This window comes from Lathyrus oleraceus, chromosome 7 (assembly GCF_024323335.1).
Source record: "Lathyrus oleraceus cultivar Zhongwan6 chromosome 7, CAAS_Psat_ZW6_1.0, whole genome shotgun sequence".
NCBI classification, from domain to species: Eukaryota; Viridiplantae; Streptophyta; class Magnoliopsida; order Fabales; family Fabaceae; genus Lathyrus; species Lathyrus oleraceus.
In genome coordinates this window covers 133,276,930-133,299,930 of record NC_066585.1, presented here as the reverse complement: position 1 = coordinate 133,299,930, position 23,001 = coordinate 133,276,930, and the positions used below count along the sequence as shown (strand labels likewise).

Here is a 23,001-nt window from a genome sequence, read left to right as displayed (position 1 = left end):
CTAGGTCACTCATGTCCCTCAGCATGCTTCGTGGAGTACCCATCAACTGTCTTTATGGTTATCCAGTTATGGAAAACGTTTGATCAGCAATAAAGCACTCGACTCTACATCTAGGGTCCATAGTGGTTTCAGGTCGAAGGGTGGTATACACCATTATCACCATGAGAATAACTTATGAAACTTTGCATAACTTTCTATATAGTACTCTCATAACGGGTCAATCCAGTATAAATATTACTCTTAATATTCATACCTATGTTTAAGACTTGATAACTCCTTATCCATGGTCCATGAGATGTGATCAATAGTCTATATACATAATAGTCTTAATGCTTTAACGTTATCCCACTTCACAATAAAGCTCGACTACGGATACTTTAAGAATAGTGTCCTTATGTTTAATGTGATCTCATGATCAAGTCACACTTGACACATTAAACGGACTAGCTATCCTAGGGACTTTATTAAACAAACATAATAAAGAAAAAGCCTTTTATTATTAATAAATCATTCGATACAAGTACCAAAAGTATTGGCCTCTAGGGCTTACACCAAAAATATAATCACCTTTAGGTGATACTGTCAATATTATGGATTAACAATCTAAATTTAGAACAAATTGATTGAGAAAAATTAGCACCCAGTGAACATAAGCATTTAAAATGATTTTATATGGAAAATAGCACAATTAAAAAAAGAATGGAAAAATGATACAGAGTGATTCTCCATCTTTCAATTATTGTGTGTGAGAAATACTCTTTTTTTACCTGACACGTATATAACTGTGAAATAGATATATGAAAAAAGAGATTAAAGATGTAGAAGCATACCTTAAAACCTCAAGTGATGAAAAAAAGGAAAACATGTTCCGAGGCGGTAAAAAATTGAAGATATTATAACACATGAAAAACGGATCAAAAGTCATTACAGAATATGAGAGTTGCAAAGCAACAACATCTTAAGGAGATCATCGGCGGCTTAAAAGCCCCAAATAAACAGTTTGTGAGCCACAAGAGGCACATCAATCGCAATCGTTGTACTATTTTCAGTAGCTAGCAAACAAGAAAGACGAAGGTCGGGTAGGGAAGTGTTGGGGTGAAGTATCTCATGTTGTCACTAATAACGACTCATGAATCTAGTTATTGGAGGTAGTGACCGCAGGAAATTGACTTCTAGTAAGTTATAGTGACTTATGTATGGTGCACTGTGCAACACTCCTCGAAAAGCAAATCTAGTTCAATTGGTTCATTAGTATTGGCTCAGGTCAGGTCACATAATGCTTTCACTTGTTAATAAGATATTTTTGTTCTCATTTTTTACATCTCCCTCTTGTTTGTTTTGGATTTTATTACGAGATTCTCTCTCTCTCTCTCTCTCTCTCTCTCTCTCTAACGTGAAAATTCTAAAATAGGAATTATAATAATCTAAGTCATTCCTATGCATACATCACTGATTAACAATACTTTAATTGGAGATGCAGGGGATAGAATCCTGTACCTCTCGCATGCAAAGCGAGCGCTCTACCATTTGAGCTACATCCCCATATATAAAACTATTCTTGAATTTTTAAAATCAACAATACAATATGATTTCAACAAAACTAATGGTAAATAAGTTGCATGTTTGATACAAAACATTTATTCATGCAAAGAAGAAAGAACAAAAAAAAGTCAAATAAATCTAAATCTTCTTTTTTTTATAAATAAAATTACTTTAAAATACTTGTGTTAGCCCTTCAAAAGTCATATATGAAGGAGAACGGCGATCCAAAACGCAGCGGAAATTAAAATTTTCTCCTATAGTGATCCTTACGAATGGGCATGATCAGTGATAGAATATTTACCTCTTGATACGATTGAAACCTTTGATGCAAATCTACGGAGCAATCACAAACGTTGAACAACGATAACGCCTCTACTCAGTCCACACGAACAGATTCCTTCAATCACAGTGCTAGCTGCTATAAATGAAGGCTTTTTGAGTGTGAGAGAAAGAGAAAACGAAAAATGCAACTGCAAAAAAAGAATGCTTCTGCACAAGGGTCCTATTTATAGAACCACTTGTGTGGGCTTCAAGCTAAAATGCCCAATTAAGTGTATGTGGCCCATATCTTATAATATTCCCAAAATCACTTAAGCCCATGGTACCTTACCATATTTCGTATTCTATTTAAGTACACCGTACCTTACGATGGTCTACAATTCACTTAAGTGCACCGTACCTTACGGTGTTCCTTAGTTACTCTATCTCTCATCAATCCGTCCTTTGTGTGTGACCCTGTAGGTTTTCGCGGCATTGGCAATTATATTAAATCACGTATTTAACATAATAAACAGTGAGCGGTATCTAGCAACACATCACTGTTACCCAAGACACAAAAATGTCATGTGATCTGACAAATCCTTCTGTGATAATACTTATGTGCATAATTACCCTTTTACCCTTATGTCTATATTGAACACAAGGCATAGACCGCGTCATCCTTGTCCAGTTCAATATTGGGCCCATAGACATTTATCCTGTTATACAGGATGGGCAAATTCCATCTAGGTCACTCATGTCCCTCAGCATGCTTCGTGGAGTACCCATCAACTGTCTTTATGGTTATCCAGTTACGGAAAACGTTTGATCAGCAATAAAGCACTCGACTCTACATCTAGGGTCCATAGTGGTTTCAGGTCGAAGGGTGGTATACACCATTATCACCATGAGAATAACTTATGAAACTTTGCATAACTTTCTATATAGTACTCTCATAGCGGGTCAATCCAGTATAAATATTACTCTTAATATTCATACCTATGTTTAAGACTTGATAACTCCTTATCCATGGTCCATGAGATGTGATCAATAGTCTATATACATAATAGTCTTAATGCTTTAACGTTATCCCACTTCACAATAAAGCTCGACTACGGATACTTTAAGAATAGTGTCCTTATGTTTAATGTGATCTCATGATCAAGTCACACTTGACACATTAAACGGACTAGCTATCCTAGGGACTTTATTAAACAAACATAATAAAGAAAAAGCCTTTTATTATTAATAAATCATTCGATACAAGTACCAAAAGTATTGGCCTCTAGGGCTTACACCAAAAATATAATCACCTTTAGGTGATACTGTCAATATTATGGATTAACAATCTAAATTTAGAACAAATTGATTGAGAAAAATTAGCACCCAGTGAACATAAGCATTTAAAATGATTTTATATGGAAAATAACACAATTAAAAAAAGAATGGAAAAATGATACAGAGTGATTCTCCATCTTTCAATTATTGTGTGTGAGAAATACTCTTTTTTTACCTGACACGTATATAACTGTGAAATAGATATATGAAAAAAGAGATTAAAGATGTAGAAGCATACCTTAAAACCTCAAGTGATGAAAAAAAGGAAAACATGTTCCGAGGCGGTAAAAAATTGAAGATATTATAACACATGAAAAACGGATCAAAAGTCATTACAGAATATGAGAGCTGCAAAGCAACAACATCTTAAGGAGATCATCGGCGGCTTAAAAGCCCCAAATAAACAGTTTGTGAGCCACAAGAGGCACATCAATCGCAATCGTTGTACTATTTTCAGTAGCTAGCAAACAAGAAAGACGAAGGTCGGGTAGGGAAGTGTTGGGGTGAAGTATCTCATGTTGTCACTAATAACGACTCATGAATCTAGTTATTGGAGGTAGTGACCGCAGGAAATTGACTTCTAGTAAGTTATAGTGACTTATGTATGGTGCACTGTGCAACACTCCTCGAAAAGCAAATCTAGTTCAATTGGTTCATTAGTATTGGCTCAGGTCAGGTCACATAATGCTTTCACTTGTTAATAAGATATTTTTGTTCTCATTTTTTATATCTCCCTCTTGTTTGTTTATTACGAGATTCTCTCTCTCTCTCTCTAACGTGAAAATTCTAAAATAGGAATTATAATAATCTAAGTCATTCCTATGCATACATCACTGATTAACAATACTTTAATTGGAGATGCAAGGGATCGAACCCTGTACCTCTCGCATGCAAAGCGAGCGCTCTACCATTTGAGCTACATCCCCATATATAAAACTATTCTTGAATTTTTGAAATCAACAATACAATATGATTTCATCAAAACTAATGGTAAATAAGTTGCATGTTTGATACAAAACATTTATTCATGCAAAGAAGAAAGAACAAAAAAAAGTCAAATAAATCTAAATCTTCTTTTTTTTATAAATAAAGTTACTTTTAAATACTTGTGTTAGCCCTTCAAAAGTCATATATGAAGGAGAACGGCGATCCAAAACGCAACGAAAATTAAAATTTTCTCCTATAGTGATCCTTACGAATGGGCATGATCAGTGATAGAATATTTACCTCTTGATACGATTGAAACCTTTGATGCAAATCTACGGAGCGATCACGAACGTTGAACAAGGACAACTCCTCTACTCAGTCCACACGGACGGATTCCTTCAATCTCAGTGCTAGCTGCTGATGCGGTGTTTCGCAAGTATACGAACGCGTTAGAGTAATATAAAAGATTGTCGAATCCACAGAGACCAAGTGTTAATCTATCGTTATCTATTGTTATGGTGTTTATCAAAGGCAATCGAAATAGGTGTTTTTGTAGTGTTCAATGAAAAGTAAAGTGTTGAATGAAGATTAATTAATAAAGACAGGGTCGAATGTAATTCACGTAATCAATTAATAATCTAAGTACTTGCTAATAGAACTACTTATGGGCAATGTTTTCTACTTTGAAAAGAACTAATTTAATAGGAACTGTCGCTTTCGCGTATTCAGAACCGAGTTGCACTCCCTAATCAAACCCTCTTATTGTCACTTATAAAAAGGCGCGCATTGCGTTAGAGTAGTAAGCCTATTTTTAAGAAATATAGTATCTTGACTAAGTTGAAAAGTATTATAACCTGGATTTCTTAACCAAAAGAGGTTCTCACGAACCAGACTCTAAACTTATAAACGCGTCCGAAAATAGTTTTAAAATCTCTTTTCTTCTTAATGTTAAAATCTCCTAATGAACTAAACAAAGCGCTTTCACTGTTTTTGAAATAGTTAAAAACAATTAAGTTTAAAAAGACGTTGGACGACTTTCGATCTTACCCAACGGAATTGAAGTGCGGGAAAACTTAAGTTGAAAGTTAAAATAGCCCTTAAGTGTTTCTACGAACAATTGTACGAATTACTGGTTCAATTACGATCCTTACATTCTAACCTTATAAATTTAGTTAGACATGGTAAAGTGAAAGTGCATTAATTTAAATAAAAGTAGTGCGAGTGCGGAAAGTAAATAAAAGTAGTGCGAGTGCAGAAAATAAACAAAAGTAGTGTGAGTGCGAGGAAATAAATAATTTAAAGCGAGTGCGAGGAAATAAATAAAAGTAAAGCGAGTGCGAGGAAATAAATAATTTAAAGCGAGTGCGAGGAAATAAATAAAGTAAAGCGAGTGCGGGAAATAAATAAAGTAAAGCGAGTGCGAGAAATAAATAAAAATAAGGCGAGTGCGGGAAAATAAATAAAAGTAAAGCGAGTGCGGGAAATAAATAAAGTAAAGACAAGTAATAAAAACCTGCTCCAATCGGAGGGTTGAATAAATTGCAATGCGGAAATGAAAATGGCGGCAGGATTAACTTCCTTCCAAAGTGCTCCAAACTCGATTACAGACTCTATCACAGACTCGATTACACAATTGTGGTAACACTCCAATGCGAAGCGATTACCACTTTAAAATACTAAATATATGCCTAAGTGAAACAAAGTTGCTCTGAGTTTGCCTCTGCTCTAAGTTTGGATGATTGTAAAAGTGAAATCGAGTTTCTATTTATAAGCAAGTAAAAAGATGGAAATGACAAGGATGCCCTTCAACTTGGAAATGGGAGGGAAGACTTTCCTCTTGTGGCGCCCACCACAAGGCCATGGCGCCCGCCACAAGCACAAAATGAGGCGCCTTAGTGGAAGTAGTGGGGAACGTGGGAGTTGAGGGAAGTTGAGCTTGGACACGTCATGGCAGGGTCTATGGCGCCAGCCATGGGGTAGGCCACAAGAACAAAATGCTGAATTTTAGGGTTTTTGGCTCTTTTTCGCTCCTTTTCTCGATCGGGGCTCCGATTAAAGTAAAAACCTGAAAACAAAGGAAAACATACCAATAACACAACAAAATGATAATAAAACAACTAGAATGCATGTGAAATCGGAGTCGAAAATACGGTAAATATTAGTGTTATCAAACTCTCCCACACTTAAACCTTTGCTTGTCCTCAAGCAAAACATTAGAAAGCTCATAAAAGAAAATTTGTGTAAACGAGTGTTTTAGGTAAAAATTCTAAGTTCAAGTCGGGATGCAGTGATAGGTACTAACTGAGTGAACTAAGGGTATCATGATGACACTAATCCGCAAATACGGACATAAACTTCATTCCTATATTAACCAACCCATATTATCCCACAATGCCTAGGCCTGCCTCTTCATCTCTTTTGTGTCCTTTTCATCCAGGCGCAATCACATTAAGCCCGTTATCCGTACATGCTTCGTAGTAGAGTGGCCTGTTAGTGATTATGATCTGAGCATGGGGTTTCTGGCACATAAATATGTGTAAACCCTTTTATTGGACCCAACTGTAGTTGTGGGGGATCGGATCGTAATCCGCCCTACCGAGTTCAGTGCCAGATACCTCTAAACCAACTAGCAGTGGGTAAGTTTTTCTTTTTCTTTTTCTTTTTCTTTTTGTAGCAATTTTTTACAATTCTTTGGTTTAAATGACTTTGTGAGGGTCACCTATACCGGAGTTGCCTTTTTTCTTTCTTTTATTTTTTTGTTTTTCTGGATCATTCACTTATTTGCATCGGTCCCCTACGTAGAGGATGCGTAGGCCGGAGCTGACTGCTGAGATAAACTACTAAGGACTTATACGGAAATGATGATTAAGGCCATGGTATATGGGGTTTCGGGAATGATTCCTATATTCACGAAGCTTATGGTGCTAAAACAGATACTGATGTTTCGCAAAGTTCTCCCAAGTCACCGCATCCTTACTCAAAACATGTCTTTAAAACCTAAAAACTTTCGGAATAACACTATTTTCTTTTGCAAAAAAAATTCGGTGGGGCTAAAGGTATGGGGAGGTAGGATTTTACTAAAGATCTAATATATTTAGTGACTCGTCAGACTCATGCATTATACTAAAAAGCAAAATAAACAACTAAAAGGAAATAACAATAAATAAACTATCTAAAAACAGTAAAGAAAAACCGATAAAGGAAAAACGAGAAAAGCCATAAAGAAAAGACGATAGAGTCTCCTCCCACACTTAAATCGAACATTGTCCCCAATGTTTCAAAATAAGATAAGGGAAGAGTTACCTGACAACCTATTGCTGACCACTAGTGCCCTCGCCATCTTGAGGTGGACGAAGGGATCGGGTACGACGACGGTCTCTTTGATCCATCCTCGCCTGCAGGGCATCCTGAGCGGTCCTCACCTCTCGAAGGTTACCTATAATGGAACCTTGAGTGGCTTCAATGAGTGTCATGTGTCTCTGGTGGTAGTGTTGCTGACGGGCTTGTGAATCTGTGATCGTTTGCAGAGACTGTAGAATAGTGTCGTAGGACCTGTCTATCCTCTGCTGCGACTCTTGCATGAAGCTCATGTTATCCGCCATTTGTTGCTGGATGGTAGAGAGTAGGTTGTCACACCTTTGCTCTCTAGCCATGTGGTCACGCCACATCTCCTCTGTAATATAGAAGCCAGGAGTGGTACCTGCAGAAGAAGAAGATGGTGCGGTGTATGGTGGGGAAGGATGATGGGGGGGCACAAGGGGTACGGGAGATCTCTCTCGCCGATCATATTCATCATCAGTGTCAAGTCCCGCCTCATCAGGCATGTTAGGAGGAAGAGGACCCAAAACAGGTGGGGCATCTAAAGCGTAGGTCCAATTCCTTTCATCTCGTACATTTGTACGTCTAGAGCACGGTAAAACAACAGATGGGACGGCTACCCCATGAACCATAAGCATATAGCCTCCTTCTCTCCTCGAGCGGCACAATTTCATGTCTCTTAGAAATTTTAGGTTAATTGTGCGAGGAGGTAAGGGTTATAGGGTAGTCATCTCATCGTTCAGGTTAAGCGCCCGAGCAATAGATGTAATCAATCCACCAAAAGAAATCGGTCCCACTTTATTCAAGGTTAAAGTCATATGAGCAAGCATGAACGGGACCGAATTAATAAGTCTATTTGTGAGGCTTCCTTGTAAAAATAGAAGCTCTCTAGCATTAACCTTATTTGGATTCTCCCGGCCAAAAATAGTGCCTGCCAACAGATATCTAAAAACTCTGATGGCCGGGTTATGGATAGTTGAGGCAAGAACTCCTTCAAAAGAGTTTATGGAAGTGTTTGATAAACGCTCCCAGAAGGAAAATACCTCAACAGACCATTCGGAATCCAAAGGGGCCTCACAAATAGCACCGTCCCCATGAGGGATTCCTAACAAGCTGGCTAGTTCGTCGGTACTGAATTGGTATTCAACAGCAAACATTCTAAATTTGATAGTACCAATTGTGCTAGCAGTGTTAGGGTTGACAATATAAATTAAGGAACTCAAAAACTCAATTGTCAACCGCTCATAGGTAGGTTCTTTATTGGAAAAGAAATTATGCAAACCTAAATTATCTAATAAATGAAATATGCTATGATAGATACCTAAAGTGTAGAGACAGTTTTCGTCAACATACCTTGTCGGGAGGATTTCCCGATTTTGCAACCGTTCGATAATTTTTCTTTGTTTATCCCCCGGTTTCCCTCCTCGAAGAATGAATCCGTTAAACTCCATTTGAAAAGCTCTTGAAAAGTGATGAAGAAGATGAAGTGGTTTGTGAAAAGGTTGGATTTTTACAAAATCTGATGGATGAAATCAAAAATGGAAATTGGAATAATGATTTGTGTGGTGTGGTGGTTAGAAAAGTATGAGCTTTTTGTGGGTTCAAGGATATTTTTCCAAGGTGAAAAAATGGGTTTGGAGGGTTGTAAGTTGCAAAAATGGTGAAGAAAGGGGTTTTGCCCCGACCTTTTACAGACATTGTGGCGGGCGCCACAGGGTCTATGGCGGGTGTAAGACCCCAATTTTGGCCCTAAGATCCCTCATGGCCCATATCACATCATATCATGGCCTCAAGGATCATTGCATGCCCTAGCTTCCCTCCTAGTGGGTGGGTTATCTTGTGAGTGTGTTTCTTGATCACCAAGCATGTATTGCCTTTGTATATCATTGCTTTTCATATGTTTACTAACCAAAAGTACAAAAATATTGTCATCTAACCATGTTACTTGCAGATGAAGCAATCAACAGTCAATCAGTCTAATCAGTCATTGAATAGTGGATAGTGGCCATTCTTGAAGAATTTGGGCACCATGATCAATAATCAAGAGTTCATATATGTTGTGATATCATTTGGAATCAAGATCTCAAGTAATTAGGGTTTGGAATTCATCAGAACATGGTTCAGTCAAGCAAAACCCTAGAAAAGTCAACCTTGGTCAACTGAGCATTTAATCAATGATTTGATGGTGGGAATTGGTCTGAGAGATCTCATTCATGTCCATATAAGCCTCATATATCATGTCAAACATCATCATGGAAGAATTTGAAGTCAAACAAGAAATTTCCAAAAATAGAAAGTTGACCTGTAATTGGAATTTGCCAAAAATGGAAACTTCTTGATCCTCAACTTACATCATCATACAAGCTTCAAATGAATTTTTTCCCAACATGAAAGTTGAAGATCTTGTTCTCCCATTTCCAAAAAGTCCAAGAACACTCAATTCCCATGTATGGTTGGCAAGTTATGATCAAATCATTCTTACAAATTTTTGAACTTCAAAAGGCCATATCTTCCAAACCATTTGGCCAAATTGGGTGGGGTTTTTTGCTACAAGTCACATTTGATGCCCTCTTTCCAAATATGTCATTACAATTTACCAAAAACTCACCAATCAAAATGGCATTTTTGAACTAGCATGAATTAATTCAAGTGAGGTGAAAAAATGAGTTTTCAAAATAACCAATTCCAATCATTTTTACCACTTGCAATTGATCAGAAATGATGTTTGGAGTTTGCCCAAAGGCCCAATTCGCAGCTGTAAGCCATGGCCATGTCATTTGAGTGGAATTTCACAATTTGTCCAAAACACTTCAATTATGCAAATTCCAATTACCACTTTGATTAATTAAGCTTAGCTTCACTAAACAGCATACATATATCACATTTTCTGCTGAACAAAGCCCTAGCAGCCACTCTTACACAAACAGAAAAGCTCTTTCCTCTAAAACTCACAATTTCTTCATTTTGGAAATTCTTGCTGAAAACCTCAAGGAGCTCGAACTTGCTTGCTTGTTCCATCATTCACCAACCTATTGGAAGCATTTTCAGGCCCTGTATCTTAACTGTAACCAAAGGCAAACCCTGTTCCATTGAAGAGCATTGTCATGGCAGATCTGAATTGAAGCCATTCCAAGGATTGTTGAGCCACAAGTTACTATCCATTCATCATCTAAAGCATATTTGCACATCTGTTTTAGCTGTTTGAGGCCAAAGAATCACAAAAGCATCACTGTTTTGCAGATTTGGTAAGTTTTCGAATATCACCATTTGCTAAATCATGATATGCTTTAGATAGATCTTGCAATGCTGATTGTTTTGAGCTTTACATCGTGAAAAATGGTTGCATATTGAGAGAGATATTTGGATTCAAAGTTTCATATGTGAATGTGTTTTTGCTTGGTTCTCTCTTGTTAGCATAAATTAATGAAAATGGTTGTTGGATTTGTGATGTATGATGTTTGCTGAGTTGAGTGATATGCTTGTTGTTCAATTCTGAGACAAAAAAATTTCACGATTTGGGATGAAGATGATACTGTAGCAAGAACCCTAAATTCATTTGCCCAGATTTGTGTGATCGTGTTTTGGCTTTTGGATTTGTGTTTTTGCATGAAATTCCCTGTTACATTGCCATGAGACCAGTTGCTGCGTGCCACCTCACTAAGTGAAACGCAACGTTTCACTTAGTGAGCCTCTAAATTACGTTTTTGCCACCGGTTCCTAATTATATCATTTAAATCATTTTATTTTCTCCATTTTATTTCATTTTTGAACACAATCTTTGAAAAATCATATCACATTCCATTTTAATCCAAATTTCATGGGATTTTTTGCAAAATGCTCTGCTTGATCTCTAGTTTTTATCATGTATTTTCCAGAATTTTTGCATGAGTGAATTTTAAATGGTGCTAGGGTTTTGTGACATGTGCTCATTTTTTGTACACTTTGCCAAATCAATTGTGAAATGATGATGCTTTATCCAATACCTTTGAAATTTTTTGAGCTTAAACTAGACACATTCATGGTGATTTTGGTGTAGAGTTTGTGAATTTATCATTGCTGGTTTGTGAGTTATGATTTTTTGAATTAGGGTGTGACAATTTGTGTCACACCATTGATGTCCAACTTCATGATTTTCATTACTCTGCTTCTTGAACCCAAATTGGCTTGAATTTTTGCATGAATGTACTCTTGGATGTCTAGTTTACATGTGATTTTTTGTGGAATTATTGATGGCATTTCCTAATTGTTTAGGATTTTCTCCCCTGTTTGATCATATGTTGACTTTTTGTGACACATCATCTCATATTGTTTGTGAAATTCTCATACTTAATTGGATGAACATGAAATTTGACATGTGATTAGTAGACATGTTAAGCTTTGTCATAGTTTTGATCCCATTCATTTCTCATATGTTGTCACTGATTTATGATTTATTGAAGTCGGTGTATGTTTGGTTGACTTCTTTGAGCATGCTTGAACTTGCTTTGACTTTATGATTTTCATTGACCATCTTCCCTTGATCCAAATGAGCTGAAATTTGATATGCATATCATGCTATGGATTATGTTTGATCATGAATTATTTGATAATTTTTTGAAATGTTTGAGATTGGTTTTGAGTTGAGTCTTGCTGTTGACTTCTATGAGCTTCTATATGCCATGCCTTGACCTAATGTGCTTATGAAATGATGATGATGCATGATATGAACATGAAACCAATTGAGTTTGTTTCTTGATTGTTTGAACTTGACTTTGATTGGATATCACTTGCTGTTTTGACTTTCTCATCCCTTTTTGACCCTAGGCTTGTCCTAGTGGTCATATTGCTCATGTTTGAGTTCATGTTTTCAGGTTGAGAAGCAATTGCCTCAAGGAAACTTATACAAGTTGATTGAGTTTATTTGATTATCTTAAACTAACTTCTTTGTTTTGTAGGTTGCTCGGCTCATATGCTTTGAGCCTTGTGCATTGCACACTTAACTGATTGTTTTGACTGTTAATCCTTATCCCTTTTGCCTTAACTTTTGAGTTGTGTACTGATTCTGTTTGACTGGTTTCAGGTACCTTTAGTTGCTTAGTTCTTTAAGAACTTGCTTTGCTTTGCTTTGCTTTAATAGCAATTTGCATTGAGGTATAATCCCTTGTCTTCATGTAGTCTGGAAGATCTGGCCTGTTACTTGGCCAGGCAACTGTCTGAAGTCCTCCTTAAGAGGCAATGCTTGTGTGTGTCTACATTTGTCCCAAGCAGGAAAAGTCCTTCAAATAAGGCAATTGGTAGAACCCAAGAGATAAGCAACCTATCTCCTACTATTCTGTGAGTCTTCTCCTTGCTCCCATTACATGGTTGTAGCATTGAGATTCAAGCCCAAGATCTATAGAGTCTAATCTGTGGAGAGAGTTCCTACTTTCTGAACTCCCACACCTTCTGATATTCAAATGCTCTCCCTGACCAGGGATAAGAGCAATGAGGCACACCCCTCATATCCTTTCATCTGCTTCACCTTAGCCCCTCAATGGCAAGGTTAAGAGCACCATTAACCCTATTCCAGTTGGCTTCAATGCCTAACCTTTTGTGTGAGCCTGATTGTTTGGTTATAGTGTGTGCTGAATGATTTTGATTGATTTGATTACTTCATATGCACATGTTTGCTTGTATGATTTATGCATTTATCATCATTAATTGTTCATTAGTGCATGATCATTTCATCTGTCTTTGTGACATATCTTTGTTGTTTACCCATTGAGGACAATTGTAAGACCATCCATTGGCCATTTGTTCCTATGATATGGGAGTGAGTATAAGACCATTTCATTGGCCACTCATTTTTCTCTTTGCTTGATGCATTTGTTTGTTGTATGTGAGGATGCAATTATAAGTCCCTGTGATGTGGCATTTGTATTCCCAGGACCATACTGTGGAGGTTAGAGTAAGCCCAGATAAATTGGCATCTGACATTTATGATTTGCTTTTGTTTGATTGTATGTGAGGATGCAATTATAAGTCCCTGTAAGTTGGCATTTGCTTTCCTGTGATCATATGTTGCATTTGTTTGATTGTATGTGAGGATGCAATTATAAGTCCTTGTAAGTTGGCATTTGCTTTCCTGTGATCATATGTTGCATTTGTTTGATTGTATGTGAGGATGCAATTATAAGTCCCTGTAAGTTGGCATTTGCTTTCCTGTGATCATATGTTGCATTTGTTTGATTGTATGTGAGGATACAATTGTAAGTCCGTGTAATTTGGCATTTGTTTTCCTATGATCATATGTGGGAGGTTAGAATAAGTCCAGATAGATTGGCATCTGACATCCAAGTGTTTGCTTTGTTGTTGGAGATTGGTATAAGTCCAGATAGATTGGCATCCGGTATCCACTTTTTCATTTCTTTGTTGAGGAGATTGGTATAAGTCCATAGAGTGGCCTCTGATATCCAGTTTTGTTTTAGGAGATTGGTGTAAATCCATCTATTGGTATCCGGTATCCACTTTTTGTTTGTGAGATTGGAGTAAGACCATTGAGTGGCATCCGGTATCATTTGTTTGCTTATTATTATTGATCATTGCCCATTCCAAAGGACACACTTGAATCATCTTCTATATGATTTCAAGAGGTGAACCTTCTAAGAAGTTTTACATTCCATCCTCATCCATTCATTCTCATTATGTCCTAAACCTTTTCACACCTTACTTTCAAACTTGAGATAGGTATTGTGCAAACATCTTCATGTTTTCAAATTAAAAACCTGGACCCCAAGTCCTTGACTTTTTTCTAACTCCATTTCATAATACTTCTTTGAATTAATCTTAATCATACTTTGACTCTACTTTCATAATCATAATCAATTAATTTCACCCATTCAATTGTTTTGGCTTTGTCCATTTTTAATCTTTTCATACATGAGCTATAGGTTTGATTTATCCTAGTTGGTTGATGTCAATCTCACCTATTTGTCCTTAGTTGATTGAATTGTAAGTCTTCCTTGCTTATTATAGGGTTAACCCCTCACTAGCAAGTTGAAGCTGTTCTCACATGGTGGACTCGTTGTTTTATAAGGTTGAGTTTTCTCCCGTGGATAACGTAAGACCTTAGGGCTTGTGTTTAAAATTGAATCCACTAACTTTTGGAAATCTTTTAGCCGAACTACGGCGTTTTGATCCTTACCTTTGATGGAAGGTATGTAGGCAACGGGTTCATCCGTTCAAACCCAATAAAAATTGTACATTCTTTTCTCATCATCCCAATCATGTTTGCACAATACTTATGTCATAACAAATAACAATTTTATACAACAAGTGTGAAAAGGGCTCCCTAGGAGTACCTAGGACGTAGTGGGTGCCTAACACCTTTCCATTGCGTAATTTACCCCTTACCCAGACTCTCTGATCTTTTTATTAGTTTTCTACGTGTAAAACTTCTTAGGCTTTTGTTCGCTTTTTAGCCAGTCCTTTGGATAAATAAAAGTGCGGTGGCGACTCGAAATCATTGTATACCTTGCTTATGATTTAATCGATAGATCATATAGCGACGAATACACCGCTACAGAAAAGTGGCGACTCCACTGGGGAATACATGTAAATCCTTGGTGGTATTGCCTACTTTTCACCCTTGTTGTGCTATATTATTATTTGTTATATGACATATTTTTGTACAATTTGGGATAACTGTATTGATTGTAATGTTTGAATTGCTTGATATACAATTGATGTTTGCTTTGGTGATCTGTGAGATGAGTTCTATACCCGAACTCGAGTGCACTCTAGGATAGGAGAATGGCATAGTCTTGTCGATTGGTGTGGAGTATTCCTTAGCCAGTTGACTTGCGAGTCCATTCACTTGGTGGAGGTCATGTTGGATTAATAATGTCACACAAGTTATTTGTGGATAGGCATTATTCTTTCAATCATGTTCCGCGGAAGCCAAGGACCTTAGTTTACCAAACCCATCCTGGCCTATTTTTAGGACCGTAGTGCGGAGGTCGTTCAGATGTCAGTTCTGATACGATTGTTACGCGATACTACACTCATAAGAGTTTCTCTTGAGAATATTCTTGGAATACGAGTATTCGTTCCTCCGATAATATTCGAAAGATGGAACGATGATTATGGGAACCTCTGATAGAACATGTCTGGCAGGTTTAAACCCTAGTACACTCCCTTTGGGTGGTTCTTAACCGAGACTCCATGCTCGTGACTCTCAACAAACCCGTGATTCATGGTTGAGTCGTTCAGACACCGTTAATATCAATGGAACCCGGATCAGGTGTAAAACCTAAAATCCACCAAAGCGGCTGGTTGATATTAAGGATGTCCGAGCCGGTTCATGTACCGTTAATATCAATGGAACTTGGGTGTCGATAAGGTGAAAACCTAAATCCACCAAAATGGATGATTGATATTAGGGATACATAGAGCTTTCCCATGACCTTTGTTTGGTGTGCTTTGCTTGATCCTTGAGTGTGATTGTTGCATTCATACATTCATGCATTCATCTGCACTTCATGTCATCAAAAAAGAAAATTTTCAAGGAACTTAAAAGGGTTTATTTGCAAAATTTTCAGACATGGAAAGACCAAAAAGGCATACAAAGAAGTACAGCTTTAAACAGCCCGATATAAAAGAGTTAAGGAATCTGACATCGTATGTATTAGATCCCTTGGGTTTCAAAGCTCGCTATGGGAAGCTCCTACCTCTGTTGACTACTCAGGTGGACGAAGGGTTGATGAGTACTCTAGCTCAGTTTTATGATCCCTTATATCATTGCTTCTCTTTTCTGGACTTCCAGCTGTTGCCGACCTTGGAGGAGTATTCTCATCTTGTTGGGATTCCGATTCTGGATCAAGTGCCGTTCAGTGGCCTAGAGGATATTCCATCTGCTCGAGAGATTTCCAGCTTGTTGCACATAGATGAAGATCTGATTAGAGCTAATCTGATTACCAAAGGTGGAATTCAGGGTTTTCCTTCCGAGTTCCTCATTGATCAAGCTATCTTTTATGGGAAGGCCATGAGTGAGGATGCCTTTGAGGCTCTATTTGTGCTGCTCATCTATGGATTGGTGTTGTTTCCCAACTTCGACAAGTTCGTGGACATGAATGCTATTAGGATCTTCTCAGTTCTTAATCCAGTTCCGACTTTGTTGGGCGATGCTTATGTTTCCTTGCACTCCAGGAATGCGAAAGGAGGAGGAGTTATTGTCTGCTGTCTACCCCTGTTGTACAAGTGCTTTATTTCGCACTTGCCGCAGACAGTTGCTTTCAAGGAGAACAAGGGATGTCTACGGTGGTCTCAGAGACTCATGTCTCTCACCAATGATGATATCACCTGGTATGATCGCGTGTATGATACCGTTCAGATCATCGATTATTGTGGTGAATTCCCTAATGTGCCTCTTCTTGGCACATGTGGTGGGATCAGCTACAATCCTATTCTCGCACGCCGTCAGCTTGGGTTCCCCCTAAAGGATAAACCCCATAACATTCTGTTAGAAGGTGTATTCTTTCTGGAGGGTAAAGATCCCCAAGGCCTGAAAGCCAGATTTGTCCGTGCTTGGCGCAGTATTCGCAAGAAGAGTAGGAACGAGTTGGGTCCAAAGAACTGCATTGCTTTGGAGCCTTACACCTCTTGGGTCAGACAGAGGGCTGCCACCTACTTGATGCCGTACGATCATCCGAGACCTACACCGTTGGATGTGGCTGGGCCTTCAACCCTCCCTACCCAACGTGTAGAGGAGTTGAGAGAAGAAGACCTTTCACGTGCTTGGATCCGTGAAAGAGAAGAATTGCTGCAGCAGCTCAAGGAGAAGGACGCTATGATTGAGTTCCTCGAGCACCGAGTGATCGACGATCCGAACGACGCTTGGACTTCTCTGCTTCCTCAGTCTTCCAAATTCTGGAAGAGGAAGTATGATCGACTTGCAAAGGAGAAAGATGACATGGAAGCGGCCTATGAGAGAGAGATCAAGAAGTTGTGCACTTCTCGTCTTCCAGCATCCCGAGTTTCTAGGGATCCATAGGATGTCATTTACCTTTTCTCTTTGTAATGATTAAAGAATGTTGTACTTCTTTGTCTCAATATTTTGAATGAAATATTTTCCATGAGTAATTAAAATGCTTTAACAATTCAAAATATTGCAAATAATACCCTAAGGGTTCCTTGAAAACAAAGCATTTGCACAAGCATTTCATGCATCATTTTTGCATAAACAGGTACCCTTTGTTTCTGGTCTTCTTGTCCTAACCTCTGTTCTTCATTTATTTTGAAGACAAGCTGACTCACCGGTATTATACGCGAGTCAACTCTGCAAGAGTCATGGAGCAACTAGAACAAGAGAACAGAGAATTGAAGGAAGAGGTCGCCAGACTCGGCGCTTTGATGGAGCAACTTCTCGCTGCTCAGAATCAACCTACTCCGCCTCCTGCAACTCCTGCTCAGAGGACAGTCATCTCAGAAGTAGCCACTTCGACTGTGCCAGTCAGCGCTCATGCGCCCGATGCTATGCCGCCCGGGTTCCCTTGGGGGATGCCTCCAGGTTTTATGCCTGATCTGCCAGCTCCAACCTTCGCTCACATGCCGGCATCTAGCCCGGTCCCTGTTCCCGCTCCTCCTTGTAGCGGTGTATTCGTCGCTATATGATTTATCGATTAAACCATAAGCAAAGCATACAATGAAATTTCGAGTCGCCACCGCACTTTTATTTATCCAAAGGACTGGCTAAAAAGCGAACAAAAGCCTAAGAAGTTTTACACGTAGAAAACTAATAAAAAGATCAGAGAGTCTGGGTAAGGGGTAAATTACGCAATGGGAAGGTGTTAGGCACCCACTACGTCCTAGGTACTCCTAGGGAGCCCTTTTCACACTTGTTGTAAGAAATTGTTATTTGTTATGACATAAATATTGTGCAAACATGATTGGGATGATGAGAAAAGAATATACAATTTGATTATTTTTGTGTTCGAACGGATGAACCCGTTGCCTACGTACCTTCCATCAAAGGTAAGGATCAAAACGCCGTAGTTCGGCTAAAAGATTTCCAAAAGTTGGTGGATTCAATTTTAAACAATAGCACTGAGGCTTTTCATTATCAATGGGAGAAAACTCGACCAAGACCAACATCCACCATGCGAGGATAGCTTCGACGTACTAGAGGGGTTAACCCTGTTTTCAGTACGGAAGTCTTATAGTCGACTCACTAAGGATAGGGTGAGGTTTACATCAACCACAATGATAATTGAAACCTATGGCTAATGTGTGAAAAGATTAACAATGGACAAAGCCAAAACAAGTGAATGGGTGAAGTTAATTGATTGTGATTATGAAAGTAGAGTCAAAGTATGATTAAGATTAATTCAAAAGAAGTATTATGAAATGGAGTTTGAAAAAGTCAAGGACTTGGGGTCCAGGTTTTTGATTTGAAAAACATGAAGATGTTTGCACAATATCTATCTCAAGTTTGAAAGTGTTGTGTGAAAAGGTTTAGGACATAATGGGGATGAATGGATGAAGATGGATTGTAAAACTTCTTAGAAGGTTCACCTCTTGAGATCATATAGAAGATGATTCAAGTGTGTCCTTTGGAATGGGCAATAAGCAATAATAAAGTAAACAAACAAATGATACCGGATGCCACTCAATGGTCTTACTCCAATCTCACAAACAAAAAAAGCGGATACCGGATACCAATAAATGGATTTACACCAGTCTCCTAAAACAGAAATAGATATCAGAGGCCACTCAATGGACTTACACTAATCTCCTCAACAAAGAAATGAAAAGAAAGTGGATACCGGATGCCAATCTATCTGGACTTATACCAATCTCCAACAAAGGAAGCAAACACTTGGATGTCAGATGCCAATTTATCTGGGCTTATTCTAACCTCCAACATATGATCATAGGAATACAAATGCCAAATTACACGGACTTACAATTGTATCCTCACATACAATCAAACAAATGCATCAAGCAAAGATAGGATGAGTGGCCAATGAAATGGTCTTACAACTCACTTCCATATCATAGAAACAATGGCCAAAGGATGGTCTTACAATTGTCCTCAATGGGTAAACAACAATGATATAATGTCACAAAGACAAATGAGATGATCATGCACTAATGAGCAATTAATGATGATAAATGCATAAAGCATACAAGCAAACATGTGCATATGAAACAACAATCAATCAGTGAAGTCAATCAGCACACACTATAACCAAACAAGGAGGCTCATACAAAAGGGTTAGGCATTAAAGCCAACTGGAATAGGGTCGATGGTGCTCTTAACCTTGCCATTGAGGGGCTAAGGTGAAGCAGATGAAAGGATATGAGGGGTGTGCCTCATTGCTCTTATCCCTGGTCAGGGAGAGCATTTGAATATCAGAAGGTGTGGGAGTTCAGAAAGTAGGAACTCTCTCCACATTATTGACTCGATAGATCTTGGGTTTGGATCTCAATGCTACAACCATGTAATGGGAGCAAGGAGAAGACTCACAGAATAGTAGGAGATAGGTTGCATATCTCTTTGATCTACCAATTGCCTTATTTGAAGGACTTTTCCTGCTTGGGACAAAATGTAAACACACACAGGCATTGCCTCTTAAGGAGGACTTCAGACAGTTGCCTGGCCAAGTAACAGGCCAGGTCTTCCAGACTACATGAAGAATAAGGAATTATACCTCAATGCAAATTGCTATTTAAGCAAAGCAAAGCAAGTTCAAAGAACTAAGCAACTAATGGTACCTGAAATAGTCAAACAGAATCAGTACACAATTCAAAGTCAAAGTAAAAGGAAATAGAAGTCAACAGTCAAACAGATAGACAAATGTGCAATGCACAAGGAACAAGGCTTATGAGTCAAGCCACCTACAAAACAAAGAGGTTAGCTCATGATAAACAAATGAACTCATTCAACTTGTATAAGTTCTTTGAGGAAATTGCTTCTCAACCTGAAAACATGAACTCAAACATAAGCAATAAGACCACTAGGACAAGCCTAGGGTCAAAAGAGAATGAGAAAGTCAAAACAGCAAATGATATCCAATCAAAATCAAGTTTAAACATTTAAGAAGCAAGCTCAATTGGTTTCATGTTCATATCATGCCTCATCATCATTTCATAAACAAAAGAAGTCAAAGCATGGCAAATGAAAGCTCATAGAAGTCAACAGCAAGACTTAACTCAAAACCAATCATAATCAATTCCAAAATCATCAAATAATTCATGATCAATCAAAATCCATAATATGACATGCATATAAAATTTCAGCTCATTTGGATCATGGGAAGATAGTCAATAAAAATCAGAAAAGCAAGGCAAGTTTAAGCATGCCTAAAGAAGTCAACCAAACATGCATCAACTTCAAAAATTTATAACTCAGTGATAACATATGATAAATGAATGGGATCAACACCATGGCAAAGCTTAAGATGTCTACTAATCACATGTCAAATTTCAAGTTCATCCAATAAAGTATGAGAATTTCACAAATGAAATGGGAACATGTATCACAAAAAGTCAACATTTTAGTCAAACAGGGGAGAAAATCCCAAACAATTAGGAAATGCCTCAAATAATTCCAAGAAAATTCACATGTAAACTAGACATACAAGAGTAGGTTCATGCAAAAATTCACATCAATTGGAGGTCAGGAAGCATGATATCAAAAATCATGAAGTTGCATATCAATGGTGTGACACAAATTGTCACACCCTAATTCAAAAATTCATAACTCACAATCCAGATAAGATAAATTCACAAACTCTATATCAAAATCACTATGAGTGAGTCTAGTTTATGCACAAAAAATTTCAGGGCCATTGGATAAAGCATCATCATTTCACAAAGGATTTGGCAAAGGGTACAAAATATGGACACATGAACAAAACCTTAGCACCAATTAAAATCTATCCATGCAAAAATTCTGGAAAAATCATGATAAAATACTAGAGATCCAGATGAACACAATGCAAAAATTCCCATGAATTTTGGATCACAAATGGATGAGTTATGATTTTTGTAAATTGATGCATCAAAATGAAATAATCATTGAGAACAAATATGATTTAATTAAAATAATTGGACACGATGGCAAAGTGGTAATTATTGGGAACATTTAGTGAAACGGTGCGGATTAGCCATGTGAACGAAATAATGTGATTGTCTGTGGTGAATGGAATAGTGCCAAAGCATGCAACACACGTGAACAGTGATTCTGGGCAAAATGCAATTTAGGGTTTCTGCGTGTACAGTGTTCATCATCATCTTCCTCCAAATCGTGAAATTCGAAATGCCCAGAAATTGGAATCCAACATATCACTAGAACCAGTACACCACACATATCAAGAATCCATCATTCATTTTCCTTAAAACATACTAACAATCATGAATCGAAGATAAACACATTCACACATCATATTTCAAGTCAACATATCTTTCAGCATAGGCAACCATTCAACACGATTCAAAGTTTAAAACAACCAGCTAAGTAAGATCTACACAGTGCATAGCATCATTTCAAGAAATGAGAGATTCGAAATACCTAGCAGATTTGAAGAGCTGAGTTGGATTGTGGTTTTCTGGTTGCAAAAGGCCAAAACAGATGCTCCTTGTGGTTTGAAATGATGAATGGAGAGTGACTTGTAGCTCAACAACCCTTGGAATAGCTCAGCTCAACATTTGCCATGGATGGAGCTTGGAAAAACAGAACTCGAAATGAGCTTCCAGTTGGTGATTGATGCTTGCAAAGACCTCCAAATGGTTTGTATGTGACGGAACAAACAGTAAATGAAAGGGTTCTTTGGTGTTTTTGAAGAATTTCGAAAAAGATGAAGAAAGTGTTTTTTGAGAGCAAAGGTTTTTTTCTGTTGGAAATGAGGCTGCTAGGGTTGTGCAGAAAAAATGATATATATGCTCTGTTTAGTGTTGGTTAAACATGGTTAATTGAAATGTAATCACAATTTGCTAAAATGCCATGTTTTGGAAATTTGCTAAAACCAACTCAAATTTGCATGGGGTGTGTGTGCTGCACGAATTTGGGCTTGCAAACATGTCCCAAACAACATTTCTGAACTTTCCCAATTGGCAAAAAGTGTTAGAATTGGTTATTTCAAAAGTCCATTTTTGCACCACACTTGAAATTAATTAATGCAAGTCCAAAAAGGCCATTTTGATCCATAAGGTTTTGGTGCATGATGATGACATTTTTGGAAAGAGGGGATCAAATATGACTTGTAGGAAAAAACCCCACCAAATTTGGCCAAATGGTTTGAGAGATATGGCCTTTTGAAGTTCACAAATTTTGGAAAATGATTTGATCATATCTTGCCAACCATACATGGGAATTGAGAGTTCTTGGACTTTTTGGAAATGGGAGGACAAGATCTTCAACTTTCATGTTGGGAAAAAATTCATTTGAAGCTTGTATCATGATGTAAGTTTAGGATCAAGAAGTTTCCATTTTTGGCAAATTCCAATTACAGGTCAACTTTCTATTTCTGGAAATTTCTTGTCTGACTTTATTTTCTTCACTGTGGATGCTTGACATGATGTATGAAGCTTGTATAGACATGAATGAGACCTCTCAGACCAAATCCCACCATCAAATCACTGATTAAATGTACAGTTGAC

General features: G+C 37.8%; 1 non-coding gene across 1 annotated transcript; it reads right to left on the bottom strand.

Moving 5' to 3' along the window:
• Positions 1–3,991: 3,991 nt before the first annotated feature.
• On the bottom strand, positions 3,992–4,064 carry TRNAA-UGC (transfer RNA alanine (anticodon UGC)). The gene has a single exon. It is a non-coding gene; the product is annotated as a tRNA-Ala (tRNA).
• Positions 4,065–23,001: the final 18,937 nt, after the last annotated feature.